The sequence below is a fragment of the Leptonotus elevatus genome, chromosome 4 (assembly GCF_054856555.1).
Source record: "Leptonotus elevatus isolate MCC_2025b chromosome 4, RoL_Lele_1.0, whole genome shotgun sequence".
In the NCBI taxonomy this organism is placed as follows: Eukaryota; Metazoa; Chordata; class Actinopteri; order Syngnathiformes; family Syngnathidae; genus Leptonotus; species Leptonotus elevatus.
In genome coordinates, this window is record NC_141242.1 from 11,056,515 (window position 1) to 11,073,045 (window position 16,531).

General features: G+C 39.9%; 1 protein-coding gene across 4 annotated transcripts in view; it reads right to left on the reverse strand.

The window, feature by feature from the left end:
* mgat4c (mgat4 family member C) overlaps positions 1-16,531 on the reverse strand; it is a 90,143-nt gene that overhangs the window by 15,724 nt on the left and 57,888 nt on the right. The window contains exon 1 of one of the 4 annotated variants that reach the window (XM_086074690.1): positions 3,619-3,728. The exons of the other annotated variants lie outside the window; for them this stretch is intronic. The gene's annotated coding sequence lies outside the window, so the exon portion shown is untranslated. Of the gene's footprint in view, positions 1-3,618; positions 3,729-16,531 lie in introns of those variants that run through there. 4 annotated transcript variants of the gene reach the window in all.

The following is a 16,531-nucleotide window of genomic DNA, read 5'->3' on the forward strand; positions in this document are numbered from 1 at the left end:
GCTGTGTGAAAGGACGCCGGGTGACATCAGCGCGTTCTCCCGGAACATTCCGCTCCGAGAGTCACACAGGCGGGAAGTGAGCCTCTTAGAGTTGTTGCGGCACAGATTTGCTCGTCTTTTTTTTCGCGGGGGCCCTGGATGCGGGGAAAAGAGGCTTAGCGTCTTGACTCCCGCGACGCCACAATGATGGCCCGATGCCCAACAATGAGTCACGGCGCGGAAAATTGGCGGAACCGAGGCCGTCATTAGCCTGCAAATCCCGTCGGATCGCACGGAACGCCAACAATGGAGGACCGTGTCGGTACATTCATTGAAGGATGCGCCTGTCACGTCCAATGTGTGACTCTTCAGTCACTTGCCGTCATTTTGCAATGGGCTAATGTAACACATTAGCTCGGGTGTTTAAACATTTGAGCATAGCAAAGCTTTGACTGTCAATCAATTCCATGTTGCAGTGACTCACTGTTTTATTTCTACGCATACAACCTCTTCCCTGCTTCGAGAGGAAAATGCAATTGGTAGCTTGCCGGTTAGCACCAAGCAAGTTTGCTACAGACTCCTTTTAGAGCCAAGAGCCAAGTGTAAGCCTGTCTTGTCACTTCAAGTGACTCAAAGTCACAGCATAAAACTTAACAAAATAAAGGCATACAATGTTGTGCAAAAGTGTCACTAACACAATTTTGCAATAATAATAATAATATAATTGAGGGCATTGGGGTCGAGTTCGAGTTGCTTCGGGTTCTAATTAAACAACTTAATTTGAAAAGAAAATGTACTGTTGCTGACTGTCACCAATGCCCAACATGAAACGCCAATGCCACATTGTGGCAGAAACATTACCACAATACAAATCTATGACTCAATGTTTTACACTCCTTTTAACAGTACAGTAATACTGTATACTTTTAATGCATCAAATAACCACGGATTATTATAAAATTACACAATCAATACATTCAATGCTACAACAACGCATGTATGAGGTAAACATATTTGTCAACTTTAATGCAATTTAATCAACTTACCGCGGACATGCCGTTGTGTCAGCCACTTCTGCTTTGCATTAGGCACACTGCACTTTTTGTGTTTATTAGTATTACCAAATAAAAAAAGCCAAATAAAGATTTATTTATCAGTTTCCAACTGAACAAGTTGTTAGTTGATTTACAGAAAATATGTAAGACAAATATTAGCAAAATGTTATTTTTGTTTTATTTTGTGTTCATTACACAGTGACTGACTTGTCTTAGCACTTGTGACAGTTTACAATGTTAAAAAGTGAATCAAAACCTCATTTGTATCCTTTTGTTAGCATCTTCACAGGGTCAGGGAGTATTTATTTTGGCTTAATTATGCACTGATTAACTTGTCTTTGCTTGTTTGACTTGATTCACTTTGTATACAACACAGACGCTCTCAGCTCAAGGTGACTTTTCATTTAAAATGTTTCAGGGAAAAAAGTGTTTGAACAACATTAAGTGAACATCCGGGGTTACTTTAAGCTCTTCTCCCTCGCATCAAACATTGATGAGCTGTTTTTATTTTAATTTCCGCCTGCCGGCGTGTGTCGTGCCGCAATCGGAGCGTCCATGTTTACAAACCGCGAGCTTGTTGGACATACCTGCTTATTAAAACGTGTCTCATTAGATGCACTGAGCAGCTATTTTGCATTCATTGTGTTTTTTTTTCTAAAGCCGCCCTTTGTCCTTATTACCATTCCGACTTGCAAATGGATGAAAAAATATAATAATGGGGGGAGGGGGCGCGGGGTGACATGAATATTCATTTTACAGTCCGCTCGGAAATGCTTGTGGAAATGCGCCAAAGGTGGAATCATGTCGCCGTGACGACCACTGATGAATAATAAACAAAAGCTTGTTTGTTTGCTATAAACACGGCACAACAGCCTTCATTGAATTATTATGTTTTATACATATTTACAAAATACAGCAGGACCTTCCAGTTTCCCCTCATGGTCAAAGTGTGGCCATAATAAATTTGTACTAACTGCACAGGTGATGTTTACTGACCTGAATGCACTGCAGCAGTCGCAGAAGATTCAACTCTTCGTTGACAAAAAGCTGCTTCTATCAAGGCAACGGGAATTGGAACAAAAACAAGAGTAGCTAGCAACCTAACACATTAAAAGCACTAACAGTGCGGACTACAGTACATCCCTTAAGATTAATTGGACCTAAAACAAAGTCTTTGGTTCACAAAAAAGCTGCTTTGTTCTATTGACGTGGCAAAAAAAAAAGGGAATAAAATGAGGTAAAAACCTATCAAAGTAAAAGAAGTAAAAGCACAAACTACATCTCCAAGTCTACATTGTGTGAAAATACACCCAAATCAAAGTTGTTGTTTTTTTTTTATCACAAAATGCTGGCCCTGTCAAGTCAATGACAACAAAAACACAAGAGGCAGTTTATCAAACTAAAAACCAGCAACAGTACAAATTTGATCACCAAAGATACAATCTGTAAATTAGATCCAAAACCAGTCCTTTGTTCACAAAAAGCAATCTCTATTAAACCAGTGCATAGAGGTGAAGAACGTCAAAACGTATTAAATTAAAACCATCAAAAGCAGAAACTACATCTCCAAAAGGACCATTTGTGAAAATACATCTAAAACAAAAAAAATTGCTCACAAAAAGCTGGTCCTGTCAAGCCAACAAAAAAGAGAGAAAATAAACAGGAGTAGCAACCTATCAAATTACAACACACACATCATCTCCAAAGATACGAGTTGTAAAGGATTCCAAACCAAAAAGTCCTTTGTTCACAAAAAGCTGGTATGATCCATCAGGCTAACAAAAACAGGAATAAAATGAGGTAAAAACCTGTCAAGGAATTCAAAGCACAAAATACATCTCCAAGTTTGAAAATACAACCAAATCAGTCTTTTTTTACTCACAAAAAATTGGTCCTGTCAAGTTAGATAACAACATTTTAAGTAGCAACTTATCAAACAAAAAAATCAGCACCACCACAGATCTCATCTTCAAAGGTATGTTCACAAAAAGTTGTCTGTATAAACCCAGTGAAAGAGCAGAAAAATTGAAAGCCTATCAAATAAAAAACATAAAAAGCGTAAAACACATCCTCAAATGCACCATTTGGGAAAATGCATCCAAATCAAAGTTTTTTTTGCTGACAAAATGCTGGTCCTGTCAAGACAACAAAATTGAGAACAAAAACAGGAGTAGCAACCTATCAAACTAGAATGACGAACAGCACACGCATTAACTCCAAAGGTACGAGTTGTAAATGATTCCAAACTGAAGTCATTTGTTCACAAAATTCATCCCCCCAAAAATAATGTTAACAAAAGGTTGATCCTGTCAAGCCAATGTGAATGTGAACAAAAACAGAAAGTCACAAACTTTCAATTAAAACAACAGCAAAAATGGCCTCTCCTAAGATTTGAAAAACAAAATCCAAATCAAACTCATTTGCTCTCAAAAAAGCAGGAACGAGCAAAAAAAGACACATTTCAAGATTTACAAAAATAAATCCAGATCAGAGTCGTTTGTTCACAAAGATATGCTCAATAGCGGCTCAAGCTGAGAATCTTTCCAAACCATGTCATGGAAAAAAACACACAAAAAACCACTACCTTTTAGATGAACCTTTTGCTGACAAAAAGCTGGTCCTCTCAAGCCAACGGGACGAGAACAGAACAATTCACAAATGTCTTTTCTTGCCTCTCCCGGAAAGAAAGAACGGCTGTAACTGGGCCCAAATGAAGACTTTTTGTTAGTTTCCTGCACGTCTGCAGTAGATAGAGATGGAGAGATGGTCGAAATAGAAAAAAAGAAAAGAAATGAAGAACGAAAGGTAGCGCTCGTCTATCTTGTAAGAATCCAGTAAAAGCCGGTGTGCATTATTAATGGCAGCAGAGTGGAGGAGAGGTGCACGCTTTCCAAATCCTCAGGCAATCACAATGGACAGCGCAGCAAAAACACACACTCAACAATACACTCAAGTATACACCATGAACAACACACCAAAGCGCACGCAGGAGCTCTTTGCCTTTGTGCACCGGATACTCCAGTATGGGGGAGCACCAGGTTTCGTCCATTTGGTTAATTTTCAACCACATCAAGTTTATCCAACAATCAAACAGATTTGATATTTTTGGCGAAAAAATATTTCAAAAATGTCCTTGAGGCAAGACCATTAAGACTGTTTAGAGAACCTTTAGGAAACGTAGCAACCTTGAATGAACCCTGACGTGAAATAACATTAGCTAGCGCCGCAAACATTCATCCCTCAGTGGGATATGGGTTAAGATTAGTGGTGCAACGGATCATCACAGGTCTGTGATGGGTTCGGATCAGGCAGACAAAAAAACAAAACAAAGTGCGCATTCACAGTCCGTACCATTCTGACATGTCAAGAAAGCTGAAACATACTCAACGTAGCACGCTTAGCCTAACTTCCAAATAAAGTTGACCAAATACAGTAACACATTGACGGCAATGTTGCGCGATGGCTAGCTTGACTTCCCTTTTAGACGTTTCGTTGTCGTAGTTGATGGACATTGGAGTTGCGACCAACCTCAACGCAACGCTATCCTCAAGTCATATTCAATCGCTAATTTAGGACGCTAATTAATGACGCCGTCATTGTACGATACGACATAAGTCTCCAACGTAAGTGGCTAGCGGCTAGCTGTTAGCATGACCAACGAGTGTCTGCTTGCCGGCTGGGGTAAGTTTGACAGCTGGTACCTGGCTTACTTGAATTATTTTTCAATATTCTCAACCAAGGCTACTTTGTAATTCACTCTCCATGTTTAAAGGAAGGGAATGTGCCTTAAATTGCACGTTGAGGTCTTTTCATTATTAAAAAACAAAAATGTATGAAAATTAAAATGTGTTTTATAAAACTTTTTCATCCGAAGAACAATACGAACCGTGACTTTTGTGACCACTATTTCAATATTCATACAAATACTTTGCTAACCTGTCAGATTTTCAGTCTCGCAAGAAAGCCATTGCGGGCAGCCGTGGCCAACTTTTGACAAGAAAGCGCAAAAGAGAAACATTAGCTTCCCGCGCTAGCCGCCTGGATCTGCTTGTCATGAGTGATCTGTAGTGCGCGAACACGCTTTTTAAAACCTCACTTTGGATTCACCGCGGCTGACATTTACAGACATTCAACAACGCGGCCTTCGGGGTTACGATCCAAACATAAAGGTCTCGCGGTGGACTCCCGCAAGCCGCGTCGCAAGCTGTGAAGGCTATTTTGTACAATGTTTGCTATTTATTTGTGTGGCAGAAGGAAGAGAGGCGCTCTTAAAGGTGAACACGTGAAAAGGTCGCATGGTACAAAGTATTCGTCGTGTTTTGTCAGCCGCCTGCTGTTGCTCAAACTGCAATCATCACGCCCACACCCCCTGCCGTCACTTTGTTTTGATTCAAAGTCATGTAGCCTCCAGCATGCCAGATAAATAGGGCATGATGCTATAAAAGTACATGACATTTAAGTGGTAATTTAGGTACCGTCATTTTAAGTATTAGTGAATTGAACACATCGTAAATGGAGTATTAGTTATGGAAATTGAAGTGAATCGCATTGTAATTCAAGTTAATGGTATCGTAATTGGAGTGAGTCACATTGTCAAGTGAATCGTGCCATATTAGCAGTAAATTATACCGCAATTCAATTCTATGACTTAATAACAATTCACTCCAATTACGCTACCGTTCAGAATAATTACGATTTGGTTTAACAGAATTTTGAATGTATTCACTCCAATTACAATACAATGATTCAGTCCAATCGTGATGTGATATGACTCTTTCCAACTACGGTACGATTCATTCCAATTGCGACATGATTCATTCTAAAAACAATTTGATTGAATTGACTTCAATTCTGATGCATTTCGATTCACACTGGACTCATGGGTCTAATCTGTATATAATTGATGCCCAGTGAAATAAATGGTTGGGGGAATGGTCAAAAAAAAAAAAAAACATTACATGTGCGTTTTCCACGAAAAATGTCGGGAAAATTGCGGGGAATCCCAAAACAAAAATTTCAGAAATCTGCAAATAAACGTGTGCCAAATTGCGGGGATGCAGTATGCGGGGATCCACTGAACTCCGATTTTGATACGATATGACTGATTCCAACTACATCACGATTCGTTCAAGTAATGATGTAATTCGCTCAAAAAGCAATTTGATTCACTTCGATTGAGACAAGTTAGGATTATCTTCCAATTATGATGATTCATTCCAACTGCAATATGATTCACTCCAAATACGATATAATATGATTTAATCAACTGGACTATTTTTTGATGATTTTTTTATCAATTTATGTTACGAAACAATTCACTCAACTTGTGATACAATTCTCTTCCATAACAACATTTACCCCAATTAAGCCAAATTTCACTTCTATTATGGTATCATTCGAACTACAGCGTTTCACTTGTGATTCAATACGATGTAACGATAACGGCAGTATCGTCATATCGCAATATTAAAACTGCCACAATATATTGTCGTCGTCATGTCACGATATTAAAAGCAGCACATCTGTTAAAAAAGTCGGGTTGATTTCCATTTGTGCAGTTCTAGCACCCTCTGGTGGCTAGTTTAAAAAACAGTTTAATTTTCACAAGGCATCTTTTGGCCCTTCTATGTTTAAAATCCACGCTAATGGTCAGATGAAGGGGAACGTAATATGTCAATATGTGTAGGAAATCAATGTGTGCCTCAATATAAATATTTAATTTATATATTTTTTATATATAATATTTATATAACATTTTTCATTGCTGTAATGTACAAAAGCAAAATATTGTGTGTGGGTTTTTTTTACAATATTGTGACCTTTTTTTGTATCGCCAACCTCCCCACAATATTGTGATAATTATGTATTGTTTGGATATCGTTACATCCCTAATCACAATGTGATTTGCTCTCCTGGTCCAGAATTGCTGTAGTTGTCCCTCATATTGTCTGGTAAGTGGCCAGATCAATTGAAAGTGAAATATCCAGACACAAAACTCGATTGGTGTCAGTCAAACTTTTAATCTAAGAAAGCGTCAGTGGAGACTTGAAGAGCTTTGCAATGGAGTAAACCTCCCAGGAATTCTCGAGTCGGCGGCTTTGTCTTTGGCGTCGTCTCCGTGTCGCCGTGTTGTGGATGACTCGCTGTGCCCGCGGGGAAAGCTGAGAGGCCCGAGACATGTCCTGACGGATCAACAGGATTTGATGTCTGGCCGGCGGAAGATTGTCAGCTCCAATTCCTCCGGGGAATTACGAGCGCGACAAGACACGGAGCGTCGGACTGAGCCCGGAACTGACTTCTTCACGGGGGAAAAAACTGACGGGATGGAAATGTCACAGTCTTGATGTGAAAGCGGGATAATTGTACTGTGAGCGTATGAGAGCACCGTATGTCGCCGTACCGTGCGTGCCAATTATGATGCAATATGGTATCATTGGCTGCAATTATGATCAAATTCACTCCAATTACATACAACTCACTTCAGTTACTGCTGAATCCAACTGCGATAAGATTCACTCTAATTATGATGCATTCATTTTAATTTTCATACGTTTCACATCAATTATGATACGATTCAATTCAGTTATGACGCAATATTTGAGTCCCCTAAAGTACAATAAATTCACTCCAATTGAATCTGATTGACTCCAGTTATGATCTGACTGACTCAAATTAGGCTCTGAATCAATTTAGATACGAGTCGATTGACTACAATGACTATCCGATTCACTTCAAGAATAACGCGATACAAAATGATTCACTTAGGTTACGATACCATTCATTTACATTTGAATGCAACTGGATATGATTATTTAAGCTCACTCTCAGCATGATGCAGCGCATTAAGATTCACTTCCGTTTTGATATGATTCACTTAAATGATGATGCGATATACATATGAACGGAATCAATACATGCAAAATATCAACGGAATCACCCCAATTACAATGCAATTCCCTTCACTTACAACATAATGGACTTCAAATATGAAACAATATACGTCCTTTATAAATCAATACAATTCATATCAAATATAGCACGATTCAATCTAATTATGCTACAATACAACTTATCCCGATTACGATACAATAGACTGAAATTATGATTCACTTTTATGATACAATAAAATTCACTTCAATTACAATGAGATTCATGTACGATACGATACACTTCCATTACGACTCAAATATGATCTAATTCAATTACCTATGCAACTGAAACGTATTGCACCATTTTTGGATTGAATCATATTGTACATTGGAATAAATGGCACGCAATCATAACTGTAATGAATTCTATCGTTATTTTTATTAATTTTTTTCTGAAAGAGAGCTCAGTATTGTTCATTTGGTAATTTTACCGATTCGACATGTCATCATCATTGCTCTCTTTTTTTCTTCTTTTCTTTTGTATGTGCGTGAGTATGTGCATGTGCATGTGCGTGTGTACGTGTGTGTGCATGTGTGCGTGCGTGTGAGTGTGTACTCATTCATTCACCTAAAACCTCTTAAAAATCCCATACCGTTCCCCCTAAACCGAATACTTCAGAATTCAGCTCGAGTCGTGAGGTTGTCAGGAGACCCAAGGAAGGATCAAAGCAAACAAAGGAAAGTGAAATCCAGCACCAACCAGACATTACCTACTACCCTTCGGGTTACCAACCAGAGTCTTTCACCAACCCCAGAAACATCAACATCATTTTACCGTTATTTTTGATTAAGTATGGTGAATGGTAGCAGTATGTGACACATCATCCTTAGCGATGTTGATGCACATCCCTAATACTAGTAAAAATCGGTCCGGGTTCAGACAGCGTGAAGACGAATAGACGTGAGGTTGATCCGAGTTGAAGAGGACACGGACGATGACGGTGTCATTCCGAGCGAGGGGGACGACGCCGTGTCCAAAGGTTTGATAGGGCGCCGAGAGCACAGTGTTGACGTCGTGGTGTGAGGTCTGCTCGGACAGATGGCGACCGCTAATGAGAGTGTGGCGGCGAGGCAGGAGGACGGGGGGGAGGGGGGAGCGGAAGGGGGTGCTGCTGCTCACCACTTTTACACCACAACAACCTCATCAACAACAGGGAGCAATTATGAGAACATAAATGGTTAAAATAGGGGAAAAGGACAAAAGGGGACTCGTTTTGGCAAAAATATATACACGTCATGCATTATTCCAGTGACATGCTTGAACTGAAGAGCGATATTCAATTTGTAGTGATCATGCGCACCGGCGCACCACTTATGTGCACCCCTGGTTGTATCATAATTATCTGATCTTTGTGTGAAATTATAAACACAAAACTTGCTTTTAGCTGGGCGTCTGCGAGAAAGGCAAAGTCGGAGACAAGCTGTACATTTTATCGCGCGGAGATGCGATTAAATCCACAATCAATTAACAGATTCTTAACGAGCGATTTCAGGCCAAAATGTCAGCGATTAGACAAAGTGCGAACGGTCCCTTAGGCTGAAAGGTAGAGCAAGCAACTCCTTCTGCACCGTGAGAGACGGGATGAATATTTCGGTATTCTTCTCCCGCCTGGTGCTCCTTGACCTTGTCATCATTAGTGGCTTGACACGAATGCATAATTAATGAGAAACAAATGAGTTTATGCTAATGCAGCGGGTGGAGGTGCAGACCTTTGTGGTCCAGGTTCAGACGGCAGGGACATGTACTGACGGACTGGGCCACTGCAAGTGTGGAACGATTGGCCACTGCCGCCCGTCAAATCCGAATATGAACTCATTTGCTCCCAAAAACGTATAAACACATTCTATTTTAAATATTGCCGTGGTCCCATAAACGTATGTATACGATTTTTTTTTTTGTTTTATGTTTTTTTTTTCAATGCTAGAGTATACAGAAGGCTTTGATGCAGCATCTGACCCGAAGAGGGCGTTTAAAGCAATGGTAGTTATTACAAAAGACAGCCAGCAGGTGGCAGCAGAGTATAAGAGTTCAACCAGGGCCATGTTGCAAAAAGCTCTTTTCCCCACAGATTTGTGAATAATGATAAAAACTTAGCTATGTTCTAATGCTAATTGCTGCAAAACGGAAACAGATAGAAATATATATATTTTTCCTGATGAAAGAAGAGACTCTAATCTCGTTTTTATGGCAATAGAACACAATATTCTGTGGGCTTGCAAAATCTGTCAAAATCCAGTAAAACAGCCGGGAGCAAAGGGGGTTGCTTCATTGAAAATGGCTGGCAGTGATTGAGTTAAAAGGAGACTGAACAGGAGTTGGGGGGTTTTCTTTGAAGAACTTGTTTTGGCAACTTGGGTTGGCGAATGATCGAAATCGATAGGATTCTCACTCAGGCATCGACAAGAACATTTTTTGTTCTGCCACATCCATCTTGGCTTGAACAATTTTCAAAATCAATAAGATTCTTGCTCAGGCATCAACACTTGTGTGTGCCACATCTGTCATGCATTCGAGAATGTTTACAATCAATAGAAATTAAATAGGTTGCGCCTCATCCTGCCACTTTTTGCACTTAAGTGAAATGACGGCGCTATTTTACTTTCCATGTTCTATCTTTGATTTTGTCCTAAAGAAATGACTTGCCATAAAAACATTATTGCTGTGTCACATCCATTTTGTATTGCAGAACGTCTCAAGGACCCATACCCAAAATTGAACAGCAAGTAATTGAACAAGAAGTTGGCCATTTTGATTCGGAGCAGCCATTTCAGGCTCATTTCACTCATTTGTGCCCCCATAAAAGAAAAGCCTTACCGAAACCAGTTTCTGCGATCAATGCCAAATTGGATGACCGTCTTTCATAAGAGGACACATGAAAAGTCTCAAGGGCCCTTGCCCTAAATTGAACAGGAAATTGGCCATTTTGGTATGAAGTAACCATTGTGACTGAATTTGCATATAAACCTCATCACCAATTGTTACAAAATTGGGCAGAAATGTCAGTTATAACGAGATGCACAAACAAGTGTCAAAATGTTCTAAATTGAACAGCCATTTTGGGTTGAACCACCACTATCTGGCCGAATTTGCTCTCTGCCATGTGGAAAGTTTAAAAAAAAAATGTAATCCCAAACACCAGTTTCACCAATAGGCATTAAATTGGGCAGGCAAGTCTATCATAACAGGATGTATTAACAAAAAAAAAGTCTCTAAGACCCATTCCCTAAATTGAACAGGAAGTCAGTAATTTTGATTTGGAGTACCGCTTTTGGCAACATTTGCTCAGTGCCACTTAGAAAGTTAAAAAAAAATTAATCCCTGACACCCGTTTCACCACTTGACACTAAATTGGGCTGGCGTGTTTTAACACAAAATGTCTCAAAGACACATGCCTTAAATTGAACAGGAAGTCGACCATTTTAGTCTGAAGCAGCCATTTTGGCTGAATTTGTCATTGGTGCCCTGGAAAGTTTTAAAAATCCTCAAACGGGATTCACCAATTGGTCTAGATCAAAAAGTGTCTAGAATCCTTGAACTAAATTGAACAAAAAGTCAGCCATTATGTTTTGAAGTGGCCATTTTGATTTTACCTTGACAAATTCCTACAAGAGAAATCAGCCAAAAGAGCCCCAATTGGAATTAGGAACCCACGACAGCAAAATTGTGAAGCTATTTTGCATATTGTATTTAATTTAGGCGGATTATGGTGTCAAAGTTGGACGATGATCGATTCTTGAATCTTGCCAAAGAAATTCCAAAGCTTTGTAGGAATTTGTATTCCGTTTCCTCCTTCCCACCGTTTCCGACGACAGCTGACAAGCGGCAATGACATTTTTAGTCATTAACGGCGTGCGCTCACAGGAAATGAGCGCCGGAATGTCAATATCCCGCAGTGACAGCGACTCCGCAGCGTGCCTCGCTATTGATCCGTCGTTATTATCTTTAAGAATTTCAGCGCGGATCAAAATGGTGTGTGTCTTTATGTCAACGCTCAGAGTTAAGGAGGTGCTAAAGGACCAAGACGGCAGTGGGGCTACATGTGCGGATTGGGATTAGCACAATATCAGGTACACCGGATACACTGTCTGATCAGATCCTATAAATCAGTGGTTCTCAAAATAGGGTTCCCAAACCTCAAGTGGTACACAAGCTGTAGCTTTGGGGTTTGTCAAATAATTTGCAATCAATATTTTTGTCGCATCTTTCTATCTATACAGTACATAACAGTGATAAAATGAAACGATCCTGGTGCAAACAGCCATCGTCCTTCCCAACCCACTCATTCTCCGGCGTCGGTACCTCTGACACAGAATGGTGAAAGGGGAAAATGATGACGGACAGAGTGAAAGGGGCTCTTATGACTAATGTAATCATAACACTTAGTGATATCCATCCAAAGCCTTCACAAGCTACTTTTATCTGCAAAGCTGGAGGGCAGACAGCGCCATTTGCGATAGAATCTATTCCCCATCCCGCGAAAAGGTAATGGAGTCTCCGCTGATAAATGTGCCAGGTACCCCGTGAGTTCCGCGAGGTATGCGATTGGCCGTCGATTGTCACTCACCAGTCACGTGACAAACGAGCCGCCGGCCATCAATCATGGCGCGACTTCATTTTGCCATGTAATTGCAGTGACTAATTGCGTTCCGATGGCAGTTGTTACTAGATTGACTGAGTTAGAAATACGGGCTCGGGTCCATTAGTGATATCGAGATTGCCATAGAAACGAGCACCTGGGCAGAAAATCAGCGCCATTTGACAACAGCACGCCTCATCCATCAAAAACCTTCAAAACCAAGAGGTTCTTGTTCTAACGTTAATACAGACATTTTGGTTCTTGCGTCACAATCAACTTGAGTTTGGTACTGTTCATAGTCAAAAGCATTCTTAACTCGTTCACTGCCATAGACGGCTATAGACGTCAAAAATTCATTTGAACAATTTCTATTAAACATTTTTTTCCACTTTTGTTAACAACAGTATGAAAACCTAGAATTTTTTTATTGTACATTTAGAACAGATAAAAAATGTTTGATTAATCGTGAGTTAACTAGTGAAGTCATGTGATTCATTACGATAAAAATAAATTATCGCCTGACGCCCCTAATTTTTAATAATCTTTTCTCTTTTTTTTTTCTTTTTTTTATTGCAATAAATTGACTTCAATAGTTAACTCACTATTAATCACAAATTTTATATCTGTTCTAAATGTACAATAATTGTTTTCTAGGTTTTCATACTGTTGTTAACAAAAGTGGATTATTTTTTTTTTAACTAATAGAAATAGTTCAAATGAATTTATGACGTCTATAGCCGTCAATGGCAGTCACCCACACATCACAAAGTTGGGTGGACATGACAATTAAAGGCGTCTTTTTATATGTCCCAGCCCTACTATATAAAAGGTGTCTTTTATTAATAATGCCTTACATTACTGTATTACTTTGGACTGAAGTCATCTGGCATTGCTTCAGCCGAGCTAAGCTCATAAGCTGCTAAAATGGCTGCACACATTTCCAACTTTTTATTGGGCAGAAGACATCCATTACGGTGAGGCTAGGGGCTCCTCCAGGACCTAACGTTTGTCGTGGTGTAGCCACTAAATAATTATTGGTTTAGCAAAAGGTTAATTGCCGGACGGAAAGCATGCTATTGTGATTTAATTGCGCCGTTAAACGTCTGGGTTGTGAAGTAGGCGTCGGTAATTTGCTCATTTTGGCACGGTGTAAATGAAAATGAAAAACGCTTTGGATCCCCCGATGAGCGCTCAAAGTTTGCAAAGCGTTGCAAACACTTGCTGCTGATAGATAACGTCTCATCGGATTTTTGGTAACGTAGTGTCGGTAGGAATGTTTCTCATGAAGTAGGCACACGTGCCGTTTATGTCTGAAGACACCATTTTGAAGGGATTTCTTGGGATACTGGCCCCCCCTGGGATTCTTTTGCCGTTTCACTTCCACATGAAAATTGGTAGGCATGTCTATCATAAGCAGACCCACAAAAAGTCTCAATTAGCTATGCATGCCCAAAAAGTTAGTTATCTGTCATTTTACTTTGAAGCTGCAATTTTAGGTTTATTTCTAGGGATCCGTGCCACCTGGAATACGTATGAAAATCCAGCTCCTTTAAATCTCAAATTTGATCGGCATGTCTATTTTGAGCAGACCCACAAAAAGTCTCAAGTAGCCATAGCCAAAAAGGTACAGAAATCTGTTATTTTGCTTTGAAGCTGCCATTTTAGGTTTAATTCTTGGGATACTGGCCCCCCCGGAATTCTTTTGAAAAGCTATCCCCTGAAGTCAGTTTCACTTAGCAACATAAAATTTGGTAGATATGTTTGTCATTATTAGACCAACAAAAATGTCTCAAGCATATCTGACCAAAAGTTTATACTGATGTCTTTCGTATATTTTTTTTAAATATCTGCCATTGTAGGCTCATTTCAGGGATCTTTGCCCCCTGGAATTCTTTTTAAAACCCAGCTCCTCTCTGGCAATTTCATTTAGCAACATGAAATTTGGTAGTCATGTCTATCATGAGTAGACCCACAAAAAAAAAAATCTCAAGAAGCCATGTCCGAAAAGCCTATTTTGGTTTCAAGGGTCATATCAAGGGATAACTTGAGCCTTGGCACGCTGCTCTTGAGATTTTGTCCAATGACAAATTTCAACCACGTGTAAGAGACAGACAATGTTAAGCTGTGTGAAGCATTTGAGTTTTCATCATTATGTGTGAAACATTTGGTGGTAATCTCTTGCAATTGGTTCAGCAGCGCACCCCAGAATTTGGGAAATTGCAGTTCCCAGAGCCAGTTTCACAAAATAAAACTTCTCAAACCTGATAAGCATGTTTATTATGAGTAGACCCACGGGCAAGTTTCTTAAAGGTCTGCCCAAAAGGTTATTACTACTCGTGAAAGGTAGTAAAAAAAAGTAATCTGCTTCATCGACACCAAGCGAGTGAATTGGCGTCGTTTTGACCTTGGAGGCGTGGCAGAAGGTATGCGTAAACAACAGCGTAATTACCTTGCTCTTGATGGACGGAGCTGCCAGCTGGATGTTTGATAAACCGTAATGAGACATCCCTGCATTCATTTCACGCAGTTTTACTCGGAAATGAGCCGATAGCGGCGGCGCTAATAATTTATACAGCTTCCATTAGGCTGTTCTTCTGACAAGACGCTCCTTGGAACGCTCCCTAGACAGTCTGTTTCTCACTTAGTTATCTTTTGCAACTCAATGTTGAAACTGTTTATTCCCCCCTGCTCACGACTAATAGTGAAATCGCAGGTAGAAGAGCCAAATTATGACGACTCGAAACAGCCAATCTATATTGAAAAATGGTTGCCTATGGAGATCAATGGTTCTTATTTACCTCTCTTTTACCTACGGTATTTACTCCCCTCTGATGCATTTGTTTTAGAGGAGCCTGAGGGACGGTGAAGCCGACAATGAGCGACGTGGCTTATAAGTGGATCTTCACACGCTTTTGCTCTAGCTATATTATAATAATCCAAAAAGAGGAAAATGGCAAAAAAAGAACGGAGAGAATATCAATATTTGAGATGCTCAATAATGGTTCCAATCATTTACCACACATTCAGTAAAGTACACTCAGCATGCTTTGCTTGTTATCCACAGGTACATACACATATATACTGTATATGGAATTCTTAATATAGTTAAGGATTATAGATATAGTGTGATTCAACATGGCCATTTTGATTGGCCTTTACATCTGTGACGATGCGACACTGTTCAACTGTGATTCCATTTTAAAATTGTGTCAAAATTTGTAGTAAACAGTTGGCCACTCATGAAAGCTAGTGGCAGAACCACTGACACAGCAAAAGTTTTAGCTAATGTTAGCATCAAATGCTACACATTTTTTTTAGGTTTAGCCATACGGGATGGGCATAGCACGCTTGGAACCCTGTTACGAGGTAGCGAATTAGCCATTAAAAACAAATCAGAATTTTCCCAATTCGAGTCAGAACGTGCATATTGTCGTCAGAGAGGATTTTTTGGATGGCATGTCCCGTTCCCTATGTTAGCATGAAAGCTACGTACGTGTTGCATTTGAGCAGGCGCCCGGAAATAGTTATGGCAATATTTGGCTGGCTAACACCTCGCTGCTGGTTGGATACCGCCATACTAGCAACAAACGAAAGGGAATTTGCAAACTTGGATGTCAGAACTGAGAGATGAGCTAGCTTTGCGCTTGCTAGGATGAAGCTAGAACGTAAAGTGATTTCTAAATGGGATCAAAGAGAAATAGCATCTTTTCTTCAGCTGTTAGCGGAATCCTTGTCAAAGCAAGTTATTGTAGAAAAGTTAACGCACCGGTGTAGGCTACACTCTGATGTATTTAAATGAGATAAGTAAAATTCATCATTTTAATTATCCTTAAATGTTTCTGGTTTTTAGATCTTTAAAAAAAGCCGTAACTTATTTAGCAAGGACAGCGTGCCTCATGCTTTGACGAGTGCAGGTTTCTCATCTCTATGGTTACCACCGTAGTATCCACAGTGGGACTCAAACTCGAGCCCCGCTGGGCCGGAGCTGGCT